General features: G+C 39.5%; 1 protein-coding gene across 4 annotated transcripts in view; it reads left to right on the top strand.

Annotated features, from left to right (window-relative positions):
• The window catches only part of FANK1 (fibronectin type III and ankyrin repeat domains 1), a 101635-nt gene that overhangs the window by 73903 nt on the left and 13190 nt on the right, over positions 1–14542 (top strand). The window contains exon 12 of one of the 4 annotated variants that reach the window (XM_053312866.1): positions 10610–11898. The exons of 1 other annotated variant lie outside the window; for it this stretch is intronic. The gene's annotated coding sequence lies outside the window, so the exon portion shown is untranslated. Of the gene's footprint in view, positions 1–1929; positions 2042–2066; positions 6246–10609; positions 11899–14542 lie in introns of those variants that run through there. 2 more of the 4 variants (XM_053312862.1, XM_053312865.1) reach the window with 2 other exon arrangements.

Here is a 14542-nt window from a genome sequence, read left to right as displayed (position 1 = left end):
GAACATGTAGCAGTTTGTACAGTGCACAAAATGCCCATAAGAACAACCCGGCTGAATCAGCTCTAAGGCCTATCTAGCCCAGCATCCTGTTTCCCACAGTGGCCCACTAGATGCCTCTGCGAAGCCCACAGGCAAGAAGTGAGAGCATGCCCTCTCTCCTGCTCTTGCTCACCTGCAGCTGGTATTTAGAGGCATCTTGCTCTCTTTGAGACTGGAGGTTGCCTATAGCCATCAGACTAGTAGCCATTGATAGTCCTCCAAGCTAGTGGCCATCACCACATCCCATGGCAGATAATCCATAATAATAATAACAACAACAATAACAAATAATAATAATAAATAATAAATTTGATTTATATACCGCCCTTCCAAAAGTGGCTTAGGGTGGTTCACATTAAAATTAAATACAAAATAATTTAAAACAAAAACCAGTTAAAAGCAAATTAAAATTACAATTAAAACACGATAACATTAAAACTTAACATTAAAAGCCAGGCTAAAAAGAGGGGTATTTATGGCTCTCCTGAAGGCCTCCAATGAAGACAATCCTCTTATATCCACGGAGAGTGTGTTCCACAGCCTAGGGGTGACAACAGAGAAGGCCCTATCCCAGGTTGGCACCAGATGAACCGGTGGCACCGGAAGATGGCCTCCTCCTGATGATCTCAATGAGTGTTGGGGATCTTGTAGAGTAAAGCATTCCCTCAGGTAACTTGGGCCTAAACCATTCAGGGCTTTAAAGTTAATAACCAGCACTTTGTACTTTGCCTGGAAACATGTCGGCAGCCAGTGTAACTGTTTGAGAACAGGCATAATGTGGTCTCTCTGGGATACCCCAGAGATCAATCTGTCTGCCACGTTTTGAACTAACTGAAGTTTCCAAACTACATACAAAGGCAGCCCTACATAGAGCGCATTGCAGTAGTCTAACCTGGAAGTTACCAGTTAGTGCACCACCATTTTCCCACTTCAGCTTAATTAAATAATAGATTAATGTAATAGATTAATAGATTATGTAATAGATTAATTATGTATGAAAAAATACTTCCTTTTGTTGGTCCTAAATTTAACCCATGGAATGCTGTGCAGTATGTAGGCCCGTGAGAACTTAAGGACTACTCTGTATATGGAACAAGTAAAATATTGTCATTTTGCCACTGAATTCCTAGAACAGTAATCTTCCTTACACCTTTGGCTGATCTTCTTGGCTCTTCTCATAGCAGTGATAATAAACATCTACCTTTATCCAGTGTTCTCTGTGTACTCCAGTGTGCTCTCCATTACTGACAGATGTGTTCCTCATAACATGCAGTGTGATCAGATTTGGTCAGCCTGATGTCTAAACTCCAAATGCCACCAATGGACAAATCAAGCAATTTATTTGCTAGGTCTGATTTAATGTACACAAGTATGTTTCTTTCAGACATATGCTGAGGCTATCTTATTACAAGAAATAATAGCCAAACATGGGAGTGCCTAAAGAGTATCCAAGAATAATTTTCTTGCATGAAAAATTTAAAATTACTATAATGGGAATGTTCCCTTTCATTATGTACTATTTATAGAATTTGGCCATTAGCACATAATTCCTCTAGAAACTATTTATGCAGTATGATCCAGCTGTTATTTCTAAGTGATACCCTTAATCCAGCCTATTGAACTGAGGTATTCCTAACGTATATTACTTAGAAACACTGCCAGTTTCTGCATATTTCCAGAGTGTCCAGTTCATATGAAAGGAAGGTATGGAGAGGGTAGAATTTTTTCCCTCCCTTTCTGCTAATAATAGAACTTGGGCTCAAATGATATTGACTTGTGGCAGATTCAGGATGGAAGAAAAACCAAAAAGAGCTTAACACAATTAAGTTAACCCTTTCTACTTAAGCAAAGAGGCACTTTTTATAATGGCGATTCTCTTATATTTGGCAGGAGAAGAGCAACTTTCCCTATTCAACCTCCGAAGTGCTTTCTCTTTGGTTGCTGCTGGTGTCTACCTTGTGTTTATTTTTAGATTGTGAGTCCTTTGGAGACATGGAGTGATCCTTCTATTATTTGTTTCTATGTAGACCTCCTTGAGAACATTTAAGAATATAAGAACAGCCTTGCTGGATCAGGCACATGTCCCATCTAGTCCAGCATCCTGTTTCACACAATGACCCACCAGATACCTCTGGAGAGTTCACAGACAAGAGATATGTGCATGTCCTCTCTCCTGCTGCTGCTCCCCTGCATATGGAATTGAGAGGCATTGTGCCTCTGAGACTGGAGATGGCCCACAGCCACCAGACTAGTAGCCATTGATAGACCTGTCCACCATGAATCTGTCTAAGCCCCTTTTAAAGCAATCCAAGCTGGTGGCCATCACCACATCCCATGGCAAAGAATTCCATAGATTAATTATGCGCTGTGTGAAAAAGTACTTCCTCTTGTTGGTCCTAAATTTTCCAACCTTCAGTTTCATGGGGGGTGACCCCTGGTTCTAGTGTTGTGAGAGAGGTAGAAAAATTTTTCTTTGTCCACCTCTCCACTACACGCATAATTTTATACCCCTCAATCATTGTCGCCCCTTAGTTGTCTCTTTTCCAAGGTAAAGAGCCCCAGATGTTGTAGCCTAGCTTCCTAAGGAAGGTGCTCCTGGCCCCTGATCATTTTGGTTGCCCTCTTCTGCACCTTTTCCAGTTCTACAATATCCTTCCTAAGATACGGTGACCAAAGCTGTATGCAGTACTCCAGATGTGGTCGCACCATAGATTTGTATAAGGGCATTATAATATTAGCATTTTTATTTTTAATCCTCTTCCTAATGATTCCTAGCATGGAATTAGCCTTTTTCACAGCTGCCACACACTGAATCAACACTTTCAGTGAGCTGTCTACCACAACCCCAAGAGTTCTCTCCTGGTCAGTCACTGACAGCTCAGATCCCAGCAGCATATATGTGAAGTTGTTGGGTTTTTTGCTCCAATGTGCATCACTTTACACTTGCTTACATTGAACCACATTTGCCATTTTGTTGCTCAGTCCCCTAGTTTGGAGAGATCTTCTTGGAGTTCCTAACAATCCATTGTGCAGTTTACTACCCAAAGTAGTTTAGTGTCATCTGCAAATTTGGACACTTCACTGGTCACCCCAATTTCTAGATCATTTATGAACAAGTTAAAGAGTGCTGGTCCCAGTACCGATCCCTGGTGGACCCCACTTTCTACCTACCTCCATTATGAAAACTGTCCATTTATTCCTATCCTGTTTCCAGTCCTTCAACCAGTTACCGATCCACACATGAACCTGTCCCCTTATTCCATGAGTGCTAAGTTTACTTAAGAGCCTTTGGTGGGGAACTTTATCAAAAGCTTTTTGGAAGTCCAAGTATACTTTGTCAAGCGGATCACCTTTATCCACAGGCCTGTTGACACTCTTAAAGAACTCCAAAAGGTTAGTGAGGCAGGACTTTCCCTTGCAGAAGCCATGCTGGTTCTCCTTCAACAAGGCCTTTTCTTCTTAACAATTTTGTCCTTAAGTATGCTTTCCATCAATTTACCTGGCACCGAAGTTAAGCTGACTGGCCTGTACTTTCTCGGATCTCCGCTGGTTTCCTTTTTGAAAACTGGATTCACATTGGCTACTTTCCAGTCCTCTGGTACAGTTTGATTGTAGGGACAAGTTCTATATTTTTGCTAGGAGATTGGCAATTTCACATTTGGGTTCCTTCAGAACTCTTGGGTGAATGCCATCTGGACCTGGAGATTTGTTAATTTTTAGTTTTTCAAGACAGTTTTGAACATCTTCCCTTATCACCTCAAATTGGCCCAGTTTCTCAGCCACTAAATCCAAATAGATCAATGGTGGAGCGGGTATATGGTCAGTATCCTCTGCCACAAAGACAGATGCAAATAACTCATTCAGCTTCTCTGCAATCTCCTTATCTTCCGTAATAATCCCTTTCACACCCTCATCATATAAGGGGCCAACCACCTCCCTGGCAGGTTTTCTACTTCTGATATAATTACAGAAGTTTTTATTATTCCCCTTGACACTTCTAGCTACTGTATATGCTCCTCAGACTCTCTTTTTTGCCTCCCTTATTGGCACCTTGCATTTCTTTTGCCAGAGTTTATGTCCCTTCCTGTTCTCTTCATTTGGGCAGGACTTCCATTTTCTGAAGGAAGTCTTCTTCCCTTTTATAGCTTCCCTGACTCTACTTGTTAGCCATGCTGGTGTCCTCCTGATCTTGGTGGTACCTTTCTTCCTTCTTGGTATACATTCCAACTGTGGTTTTAAATAATCCATGCTTGGGCCTGTTACAGCACCGGCCTGCCTCCATTCTGCCCAGTCAAACCCCCCCCAATATCGAAGTTCTCCTGTACTAAATGCTTGTAACAATGAACTATATGGTGTCTGTCACATTCATGCCCTACATTTGAGTTTACCTGAAGTATCTTCTTGGCCACTGCTGGCAATGGGACAGTGAATGAGATTGAACTTTGGTATGGTCCATCAGGGATTTTCCTATGTTCTCATCAAATCTGGTCATTTCTTCACTTTTACTACCGAGTATATCAGATGCCCAATGCAATACTTAAAATAGCCAGCTTTTATAATATAAGTAAAACAATTTTCTTCGGTCAGAATTATGTAAATTTACTTAACCTGCAGACCATTCACTTTGAATCATATATGTAGTTAGCTTCTCAGGATTCTTCACGTGTACAGGTTTCCCAGGATGTTAACTGCAGCTTGCTTATAAAAAAGAAACCATGGCACTTTCAGCAGGAAACAATTCTCAAATATCTGTCTGCCCTTTTAGAGAAAATTAATTACTCTGTACCTGATCAACAAAAGTAAGCACTGTTTTATTTCCAGAATAAATTATTCCAGAAATTCCACAAGAATTTATTTCAGAACTATTTACTGTAATAATAGCAAAAAATACAAAATAGTACATAGCTCAGATGTGTGTACTGTTTATTTAATATAGATACATAACAATGAATAAATTGTCCTGGTATTGAAACGAGATTGTCCAACTATTGAAACATATGTTTGTATTCATCTTTAATATGGTGCAATAATTTTGACAAAAAAACTGTTTAAACTGTTACATACTATATTATGTGAAAAAGTTTAGCAAACTGAAATTTGACTGAAAGCATTCTAAAAGCATGGTTCATAAAAATTAATGCAATGGCTTATGTAGCTCTAATATCCATTCATAGTGTGCTAAATGGTCTGTGGTTAACAGGCTGTCACCACAGCCCTAAATACATTACATGGAAATAAGTCCTATTGATTTCAATGAATGGGATTTAACTTCCATGAAAATGTAACAAGGATCAGGTTGTCAGCAGTAAAAATTGCATATCATTATTGTGCAAACAGCAATAGCACCTTCTGTTTTCCAGAGTCAGTCCTAATGGCAATTAATATTGCATTTTATATTCATAAAAAGATGTCAATAGTAAAATGGAATAAAAACAAAACTTTTCAGTTTCAGAAATGTCCATGGTATCTATTAGTTGACACATACTCTTATACTTTCCCCCCATTGTCTCATTGAGTTCACATTTAATTACATTGAATTAACAATGTAACAAGGACTATTTATTGCATTGGTTCAGTTATCCTGTGATGATGTCTGCATTCGATTATAATTTGAAAGAAATATGCTAATCTTAACATTATGTTTGGCATTGATACATTAACAAATTTGCATTTCCCAGTCTATAATAAAATAATCACTGTCACCATTCTAGAAAATTATTGGTTGTGTTAAAACTCTCCTATAAGCAGAAGTATCTTACTGAGCAAGAGTTAACAGTGCAAGAATATTTCACATTCACTTGATTAAATCTGCAACATCAGTTACCATGAGATTACGATCTTGTAACTTGCTTCGTTATCTGATTATGTGATCGAGAACTTAATTAGAAGCTAAAGCAATTCTCAAAAAAGCAAAACGATCCCTGATTATTTATGGGGTTCTGATTCATCTGTATTTCAACTTGGAATTAATGATCAGTTAAACAATTCTCTCTGGCGTTTAAGTGGATGAAACTCTCAGTTCTGTACTAGCAAATAGTGACTCAAAATACTGAATAAAGAGGAACATGAAGAAAGAGATAAGGATTCCCTGTTCATGGAAACAAAAGTATCCATACAATAATTATACTTAGCAGCATTTTCAAATGTTCAAAGCATTTAAATTATCCATATGCATTATCTTTCTGTAATCTTTATTATCATGTCGATATTGCAGATAGGGGACTGAGATGGACAGTTTGACTTGCCTAGTGTTTTCATAAAAGAGATGAGATTTGAACTGAGGACTTTTCATGCATAGATAGGTCAGTCTCTTATTATGCTAAGCTGTTGTAGGGAATGACTATCTTGACACTTTAGGTTGTGTAAAGTCCAGGGTCATATAAGCAACTCCCATACTGTGACAAAATTTAGCATTTAGGATTGCAGAGAAAAACGTTGCAAGTAGCTAGTATACTGAGAAATGGAAAAGTGTAGCTGACAATTGAAAGAGGGCCTAGTCTATTTCAAACTAAGCAAAATAGGCTCTATAGTTTCTTGTTAGTGATATAAGGTAGCATTTATTTTACCAAAAACTGAACCTGATTTATTATAATGCTTATAATTAAAACAATCGGCTTACTTACAGCACAGTGTCCCACTGAGCCAAGAGTGGGGTGCACATGCTTGTTCCATGCCGCTCCAAACTATATTCTTGCTTTTTCTGAGCTTGGAAGGCCTTCATCACTAACAACTGAGTTGTAGCAATGAGCTCCCCATTATTCCCAATCAGAGGCTCATTGCAACAGTGATGGCATAATTTAAGAGCTCCATTTAAGAGAACATCTTCTTTAATACATCACTATGAACCACACCGCCCATTGAGATCATCTGGAGAGGTTCATCTGCAGTTGCCACTGGCTGATGGCTACTCGGGGATGGGCCTTCTCCATTGCTGCCCCGAGGCTTTGGAACACACTTCCTGCTGACATAAGAGCCTCTCCATCTCTTACAACTTTTTAAAAGGCAGTCAAGACACATTTGTTCACCCAGGCTTTTAATTAGATATTGTTTTAATTGTATTTGTAATAGTTTTAACATTGTAAATTTTAATTGTTGAAATGTTTAAATCTTTTTATCGGTTGTTTTTATTGTTTTGTTGTAAACTGCCCAGAGACTTGCATTTTGGGTGGTATACAAATATGTTAAATAAATAAAATAAATACATAATTGTTGGTAGCAATGGAGCTCAAACTGGAGAGGGATGGAATGAGTGTGTGCATCCCACTCTTGGATCAGTGGGGCACTGTGCCGTATGAGCTATTGGCAATAATCTAACATAGAGTTAAGTTCAGCATGCAGTCACCCACCCACCCATACATTTTGGGTTGTTTTCCACCTCCGAGTAATCAAACATTGCAGAAACTAGGGACAGCAAGTTGGAATGGAACTGCATTGAACTTCAATAAATGGTTCTTTGTAAATACTTGACAGATAACTTTGGGTCAAACCCATTGTTAGTACCCATAGGTTTTCTCTTGATAAGTTGCTAGTGAACTCCCCTTTTTGCCATTGCCTATAGCATATGACTTGCCACACTTGCTAGAGTCATCTGCTCTTTCTTTGCTCTGTGGGCACTATATGCATCTGTTTCTGGCATATATTGGTTTGGATTTCATTAACTGATTTAACAGGGTACAGGGTAGATGGATGTGTCTCAGAAGTCTCTGGTTCTTCCCGTTAGGATTCTGATTCTCTTAGAAAAATATTTTAAATATTTTGTCTTAAAACTCATACTCATGAAAATATTCAAGTATTTTAAATGTAAGCAGAAAGCCATTACTATCTTAAGTGAAATTTACTGCTGATGTGGTTTATGTGTAACATGGAAAATATTATGCCATAAAACAAGTAATTCTGCTTACAAACCTATCCATTGTTTCAACATGGAGTGATTCCTGGGTTTAACTAGATGTTTAGCCTCCATTTATTCCATGTTTACAAGTGGAAGTTTGTGGTTACCCTCAGTTTGTATGGGCAAGAACTGTGGAAGCCTTCCTGTGGGTCCAGGAGTCTTTCCTTCCTTAGCCTCCCCTCCAGCATGAGAACCACAAGGATCTGTTTGACTTCAAAGAGAGCTTCAAGTTAGGTAATCACAGCATGCACATGCGGCTTTAGTTCTAGGAAGTTTTCAACATTATTTCTAGAAATGATTATGTTTATATATAATTATGTTTATATATTTATTTGTATTGTTATCGTGCCTTGTCATAACAAGTCAAGATGGGTTACAGACATTTAAATCAAATGGGTCAATCCTTCACAGTATGGCCAAATAGGCCATTCTACTTGAAGCTGGTTTTTACTACATAAATCCATAACCAATGTAGAGGTTATAGAACTCTATTGTGCATCTTAAAATCAAGAAAGAATATAACCCCATGCCTCCTGATCATGGAAACAGGCACAACCATGCTTATGATGTTAACCTCTTCATATGAACACCATTTAAGCATGAAGAGTGCAGCGGGGAGGGTGAACGATGGAGGCCAGGGGGTGGGGCATCTGAGCCAATTGCAGCCTTGTGTGTACAGTGGCGTTACCTGAATGTCTGAACAGGGCCTTTAACACCATGATTTGTGCATGCGAATAGGCCACTATCTATTGGAGAATTCTGTCACACAGTGGCTGACATCCAGACAAATGTAGCATGAGTGAAAAAACGTTTTGTGTGTGCAACAAGAGGGGGCATTTTTGCCAGTCGTCCCTTCCTTCTGCTGCAGGGGCGTTGCAAGGTTCCCAGTGGCCAGAAGACAAATAGGAGCTATGGGGCCTCCATCGCACATGTAAAGCATGCATGCATCTCAGTGTCCAAGCCACACACCCTGGATCTGACATCAGATGCAAAGGGTGGGGCAACCTAATCCTCCCTTTGCAAGCCTTCCCCTCCACAGGATCACGTACTGTGCAGAGTGTGAGGGTGGCCAGCAGCAGCTCCAGCTCAACTGTGTGGAGCCAGGATGGGATGGGAGTCGCCGTTCTCTGCCGGGGGCAGTGGCAGCAGATCGTGGCCGGAAGGCATGGCTACAGTGGCCAGGAGCAGCAAGGGGCAGTCCACTGCCTGGGAGGAGGAAGCATGGGGGGAGGGGGTAGAAAGGAAGCCCAGACCCAGTACGCTGCTTCTCGTCCCATCATGCTCAGAAAGCGTGTGCACACCCCAGCTGCTGGGCACCCTTGTGTAATGGACCCTGCACTCATGCTTGTGGGCCTCTCAAACCCTGTGGGCCCAGGCGCAATCGTCCCCCCTTGTCCAATGGAGGATACGCCCCTGTCTCTGAGAAAGGGACATATTATTGGGAGGCACAGGTGGCTGTGGAGCCACCTGTACCTCCCAAGAATCATCCCTACCTTGTTGTGTTCACAAAATGTTATCCCTCACTTTTCAGTAGAGATAGTTGGGTGAGAAAGCTGAAACAGTAAATGAATAGGTGATGAAACACATGCAAGTGTGAATGCAAGAAAATATACAGCGATAGATAATTGAGTTTTACTGAAAGTAAGTGAGATTTAAAAGACACTGTTGTGTGCCTTTGATTTCAATTGAACATAAGCATGCATAACCCTCTATAGATAATTTCCACTGACTTTACACCTCCACTGGTTAACATGTGTGTAACTAATTCTCTGACTTTAAAAATCTGGGTGAACAATTACTTGCAACATCCTGCAAATTCCAGGTGTGTGACTGCAGTTACATGCCTCAAATTTTGTTCTTAGAAAAAACATACGTAATATGCTTCAAGTTCCACCCCCTTGTTGACTCCACACAAGACATTCCTCCTGCTGACACTATGGTAAATGATTTAACAGCATTCACAATGTAGAAAATTCTGCATGGAATCTGATATACAAAAAAATATCTAGAGGAAGCCAGGCTCCCATGAAGTCCAGGGGGAAATCTAATATTTGCCAAGGGCTAATAAACAGACGTATTCACTTGCAAGAGTATATTGCACTCAGCTTTAAAGTCATCCTATTTTAAAAGCATGTTATAATCCTCTGTTGGAAACATGTCTCAAGGACATTGTATAATAAAATAATATGTGTGTATTCTTATTATGAGTGTATTCTTATTATGTGCAACTTTTGTCATGCTGCATACTTAGGCTGACATCCTCTGCAGGCCTATGAACATGGAAGTAGTCCTACACAGATAGATTCAAAACGGTGTGAGCTTAACTGCTCTATAGTCTTTTCTGAAGCACCACTTGGCGTGTGGGTGTGGTGGGGGGAGCCACAATTATTGCTGCTCCATCCTCTCTCCAGATGAAGTTTTAAACTCCAGAAATCTGTCCCCGAGAGTCTCACAGCCCTCGGAGACAGATTCCTGGAGTTACAAATGCTATCTAGAGAGAGGAGAGTGCAGCTAAAATTGCTCCCTTCCTCCTGGCTCCATGCAGGGAAAGGCAGTTAAGCATGTGCCTTTTTGCATCTCTACAGGGTTACTTCCATTTTCATAGACCTTTGGAAAATGTCAGCCACTATTTACAATGTAACACTGGATTGCTTAAATATTTATGCCTATTTTTGCCAGAATGTGGATAGCTGAAGAATAATACTTGGCCATCAAAGACCTGGGATTGAATTCTAACTCAGCAATGCATTCACAATATAATTCAAGCATGCTTGCCCAGTTGTAATATGGGAATAAATGATGGATTGTTTGTTTTAAAATGGAATGAAGGGCTGTTTTATTAAATTTACTGATCCCTTTATTAACTTTTCTGAATTGATTGTGTTCATTTTTTTCAATGATTGCTTTTAGTTGTATGCTTATTTGATGATAGTTGTTTTATTAGTTGTGATTATTATAGCTCTACTAGAATAAATGAGGTCAATTTAGAAATAGTTGCACAATGAGGTGTGTGACTAGAAATCAAAGGGCAATAACTCCATACAGCCAACAGATAAGCATGCATAGATGGATAGGAAAGTGCCTTTTCATCTTCACTGGGCAGCACCAAACAGGATGTGACTGGTTGGAGCACATGCAGATCCACACTATGATATTCATCTAATCCCCATCAACCTGAGCTCTTTTGGGCAAATGGCACATACAGTGAAATCCTGTGCCAATTGCCATATGTACAGAAGGATCCTGTTCCTCATGTGCAAGCCTCCTACTGCACGCTAAGGTGTCTAGCAGTTCATGGTAACAGAGATTGCTCAGAAAATTACTTCAATGAAGCAACTTCATTGTTACTTCCATGGAATTGCTTTCATTCCTTCAGGATTAGAAATACAGAGACGTTTATGTGGAGATGAAATAAAATAAAAGAGGAGAATAAGAGAGAATTTGCAATGGCAGGCATAGTTTTAAGGCAGTCATTAATAAGGATTCTTGCTAAATGAAATTAAATGTGATTACTACTTTAATAAAGCAGTAATCATAATTTCCTATTGGCAGTAAAAGAAAATAAAACTGCTTGGAGTGTTAAGCTAAGATGCCTTTAGAAAAAGCAAGATACTACTCAAGATGCATGAAAGCTAATTTAAAGTGTCCCAACAGCACCTGCCTTTCATTTCAGCTGAAATGCCAAATCCAATATAATAAAGCAGAGTACTACCATCATCAGTTAACTCTTCTTGTTTAGCATAAATATTACATTAACATTTTTCAGAGTGCCTTATAAATTAAAGCATCAGTAATTACACAGTAACATATGAAAGCTTTAGGAACTGCAATGCTTTCTGAAGAGGGTTCTCTTTTGCTTTATTGGTTTTGTTTGTGATGTGGATATATTTATTTGGTTTATTCATAAACGTGACTGACTAGGTTGCCTAGATACATGGCACAGTAATTGGGAAAGTTCAATTGCTTACTAGAAAAAGACCAAAGATCTTCAAGCTTTTGGATATTTTGGATATTGCCACACTGTGCTGACAACAGCAATGACCAAAGCATATAGTATGGAACAAATTCTTTGTCAACATTTTGACAGGAAGAAAATGTATGTGTGAATGTTTTTCTTTAGAAGGGGGTGAAGTGAGGGTATCTCCAGTACCTGAAACTGAATTGGTTCAATATTGGAAAAAGAGGGGAGAAACAAACCAAGTTCTCTTTGGCAATGATTACACGCATGACATTGTTTCCATAAAGATGCTGAGCCAAAGAGGGAAAGGAGACCATATTTGGTCTCCCTGACTCCCTGTGGCCACTCTAGCTGTTCCCCCACTACATGTATGGGTCAATTGATTATCTCTACTACTGATAAAATTCAAACTGGTTTGGAGAAGAAGGTGGCTTACATACCACACAGTCTACTACTGTTCTGCTAAAAAAAACCCCACTGCCACTACCTGTAACCATGCAGAGCCTCTGTGGCTTCTAAGCACAGTGTCATCATTGCAGTGACAATATCCCCATGATAACTAATGGAATGCTGTACAGGTTAATTTTTCTCACACACTTGGTGACTGATTTAAATTGTAAACAACTGATGAAGGCTTCCTTGAAGCTGGCAAATGCTCATTGATTGTACTGTGGAAGGATAGAACATATGTTCAGCATACAAGTCTCAAGTTCACCCACTGGCTGGTCCAGTTAAAAGGAACATAGGAAGCTGCCATATACTGAGTCAGACCATTGGTCTATCCAGCTCAGTATTGTCTTCACAGACTGGCAGCAGCTTCTCCAAGGTTGCAGGCAGGAATCTCTCTCAGCCCTATCTTGGAGAAGCCAGGGAGGAAACTTGAAACCTTCTGCTCTTCCCAGAGCAGCTCCATCCCCTCAGGGGAATATCTTACAGTGCTCACACTTCTAGTCTTCCTTTCACATGCAACCAGGGTAGACCCTGCTTAGCTTAGGGGACAAGTCATGCTTGCTACCACAAGACCAGCTCTCCTTTGGATCACAGGTAATCAGACTATCTATGATTTTAGTCATTAGCATAGACAGAATAGGGACAGACGGGCCAAGGTCTGACTCCTGACCCAGTATATATCAATTGGTCGGTTCCTCTAATGGCAGAGGACGCAGACAGAAGTCTTTCTCATGGACCTTATGCATGAAGAATATGTGTTCTACCATTGAGCTATAGACCATTCAAAGCTGATTTGATAAACTGTAAAATCAACGTGTGTGTGTGTGTGTACTTTCAGCCTCTCCATCCTGGAAGATCATACATACTTTATAATTTAATCCACATCTTGAGGACCTTAGGAATATCTATATATTTGGGAGTCCCCGCTTTCGTTTTTTTTAGAGGGAAACACATTCAGTCACCTTGAACCAAAATAGATACTCATAAATGTCCATATGGCTAGAAGAACATAAAAATGTTAAAAACAAAAACCACTACCCACACAATTTCAGATGATCAGGGTGCAGTTAGAAGGGACATATTGACCTGAGGTTGATACATAATTAATCTGGATAAGTAACTACTTAAGAAAACATTGGATCTGACAATTGGATTACAGTACTTCAATGATTCCACACTCAAGCATTTTAAGAGATGGACAAACACAATCTCAGACTGCAATATCACACCAGGAATGTGGAAGGGAATAGAGTATGTGGCCTTTGTTCATATCCCCCCTACTTTTATTAAGTATACAGGTCTAGATAGTTTGCAGGGGCTTTTATTGTGTAATATGTTAATCTTGTCTACATTGTAAGAAATACATACATGTGTGCCTATATACGTATTAGGTTTTCTTATGGCTTTAAACTACACAGAAGCTTGTAGAGCTAAATAGGGGAAAATCCATTGGAGGAAAGAAAATTGGAACAGTTAACCTATTGCATGGATGACATTATAGTAACAAAGTATTATTAAAATGCAGCTTTTTAATGCACAAGGAAATAACATTGGGCAGCATCCAAACTAGTTAGTCATGACTAAGCATAACTGAAATCAATGAGAAGTTAGTCATGACTAACTCAAGTCCCACTAATTTCATAAATTACTCATGACTAACTAAATTGGATGCTCCCCTTTTGAAGACTGACAACTTTTATAATTATAAAGCTGTTGGCATGTGTTGAATACTTCAGGTTGTTTTACATAAAATTGGGCCAATACAGGGACTGCTTTAATGAGTTACAAAATCAGTAACCCCTGCTAAATGAGCAAAGAGACAACTTTTAAAGTGGTGATTCTCTTATATTTAGCAGGGGGGGAGCAACTGGCCCTATCCAACCCCAGCACAGCATCCCTCCAGTGGCTGTTCCTGGTGTCTACCTTATGTTTCTTTTTAGACTGTGAGCCCTTTGAGGACAGGGGACCATCTTATTTATTATTTATTTTTCTATGTAAACTGCTTTGAGAATTTTGTTGAAGAGCGGTTTATAAGTAGTAGTAGATGACGTGTAAAGATTAAAGAAGTAGACAAATGGCAAGAGTAATCAATTATTTCTTCAAAAGGAGTGCAATCTCCCTAACTCTGGATAAACATTTTGTCTTCTGATTGGTTATTTTATTTATATGTTGTCTCTTGGAGGGCTAATATGCTGGATGCGTAT

This window comes from Hemicordylus capensis, chromosome 3 (assembly GCF_027244095.1).
Source record: "Hemicordylus capensis ecotype Gifberg chromosome 3, rHemCap1.1.pri, whole genome shotgun sequence".
Classification (NCBI taxonomy): Eukaryota; Metazoa; Chordata; class Lepidosauria; order Squamata; family Cordylidae; genus Hemicordylus; species Hemicordylus capensis.
This window is presented reverse-complemented; position numbering and strand designations above follow the sequence as displayed.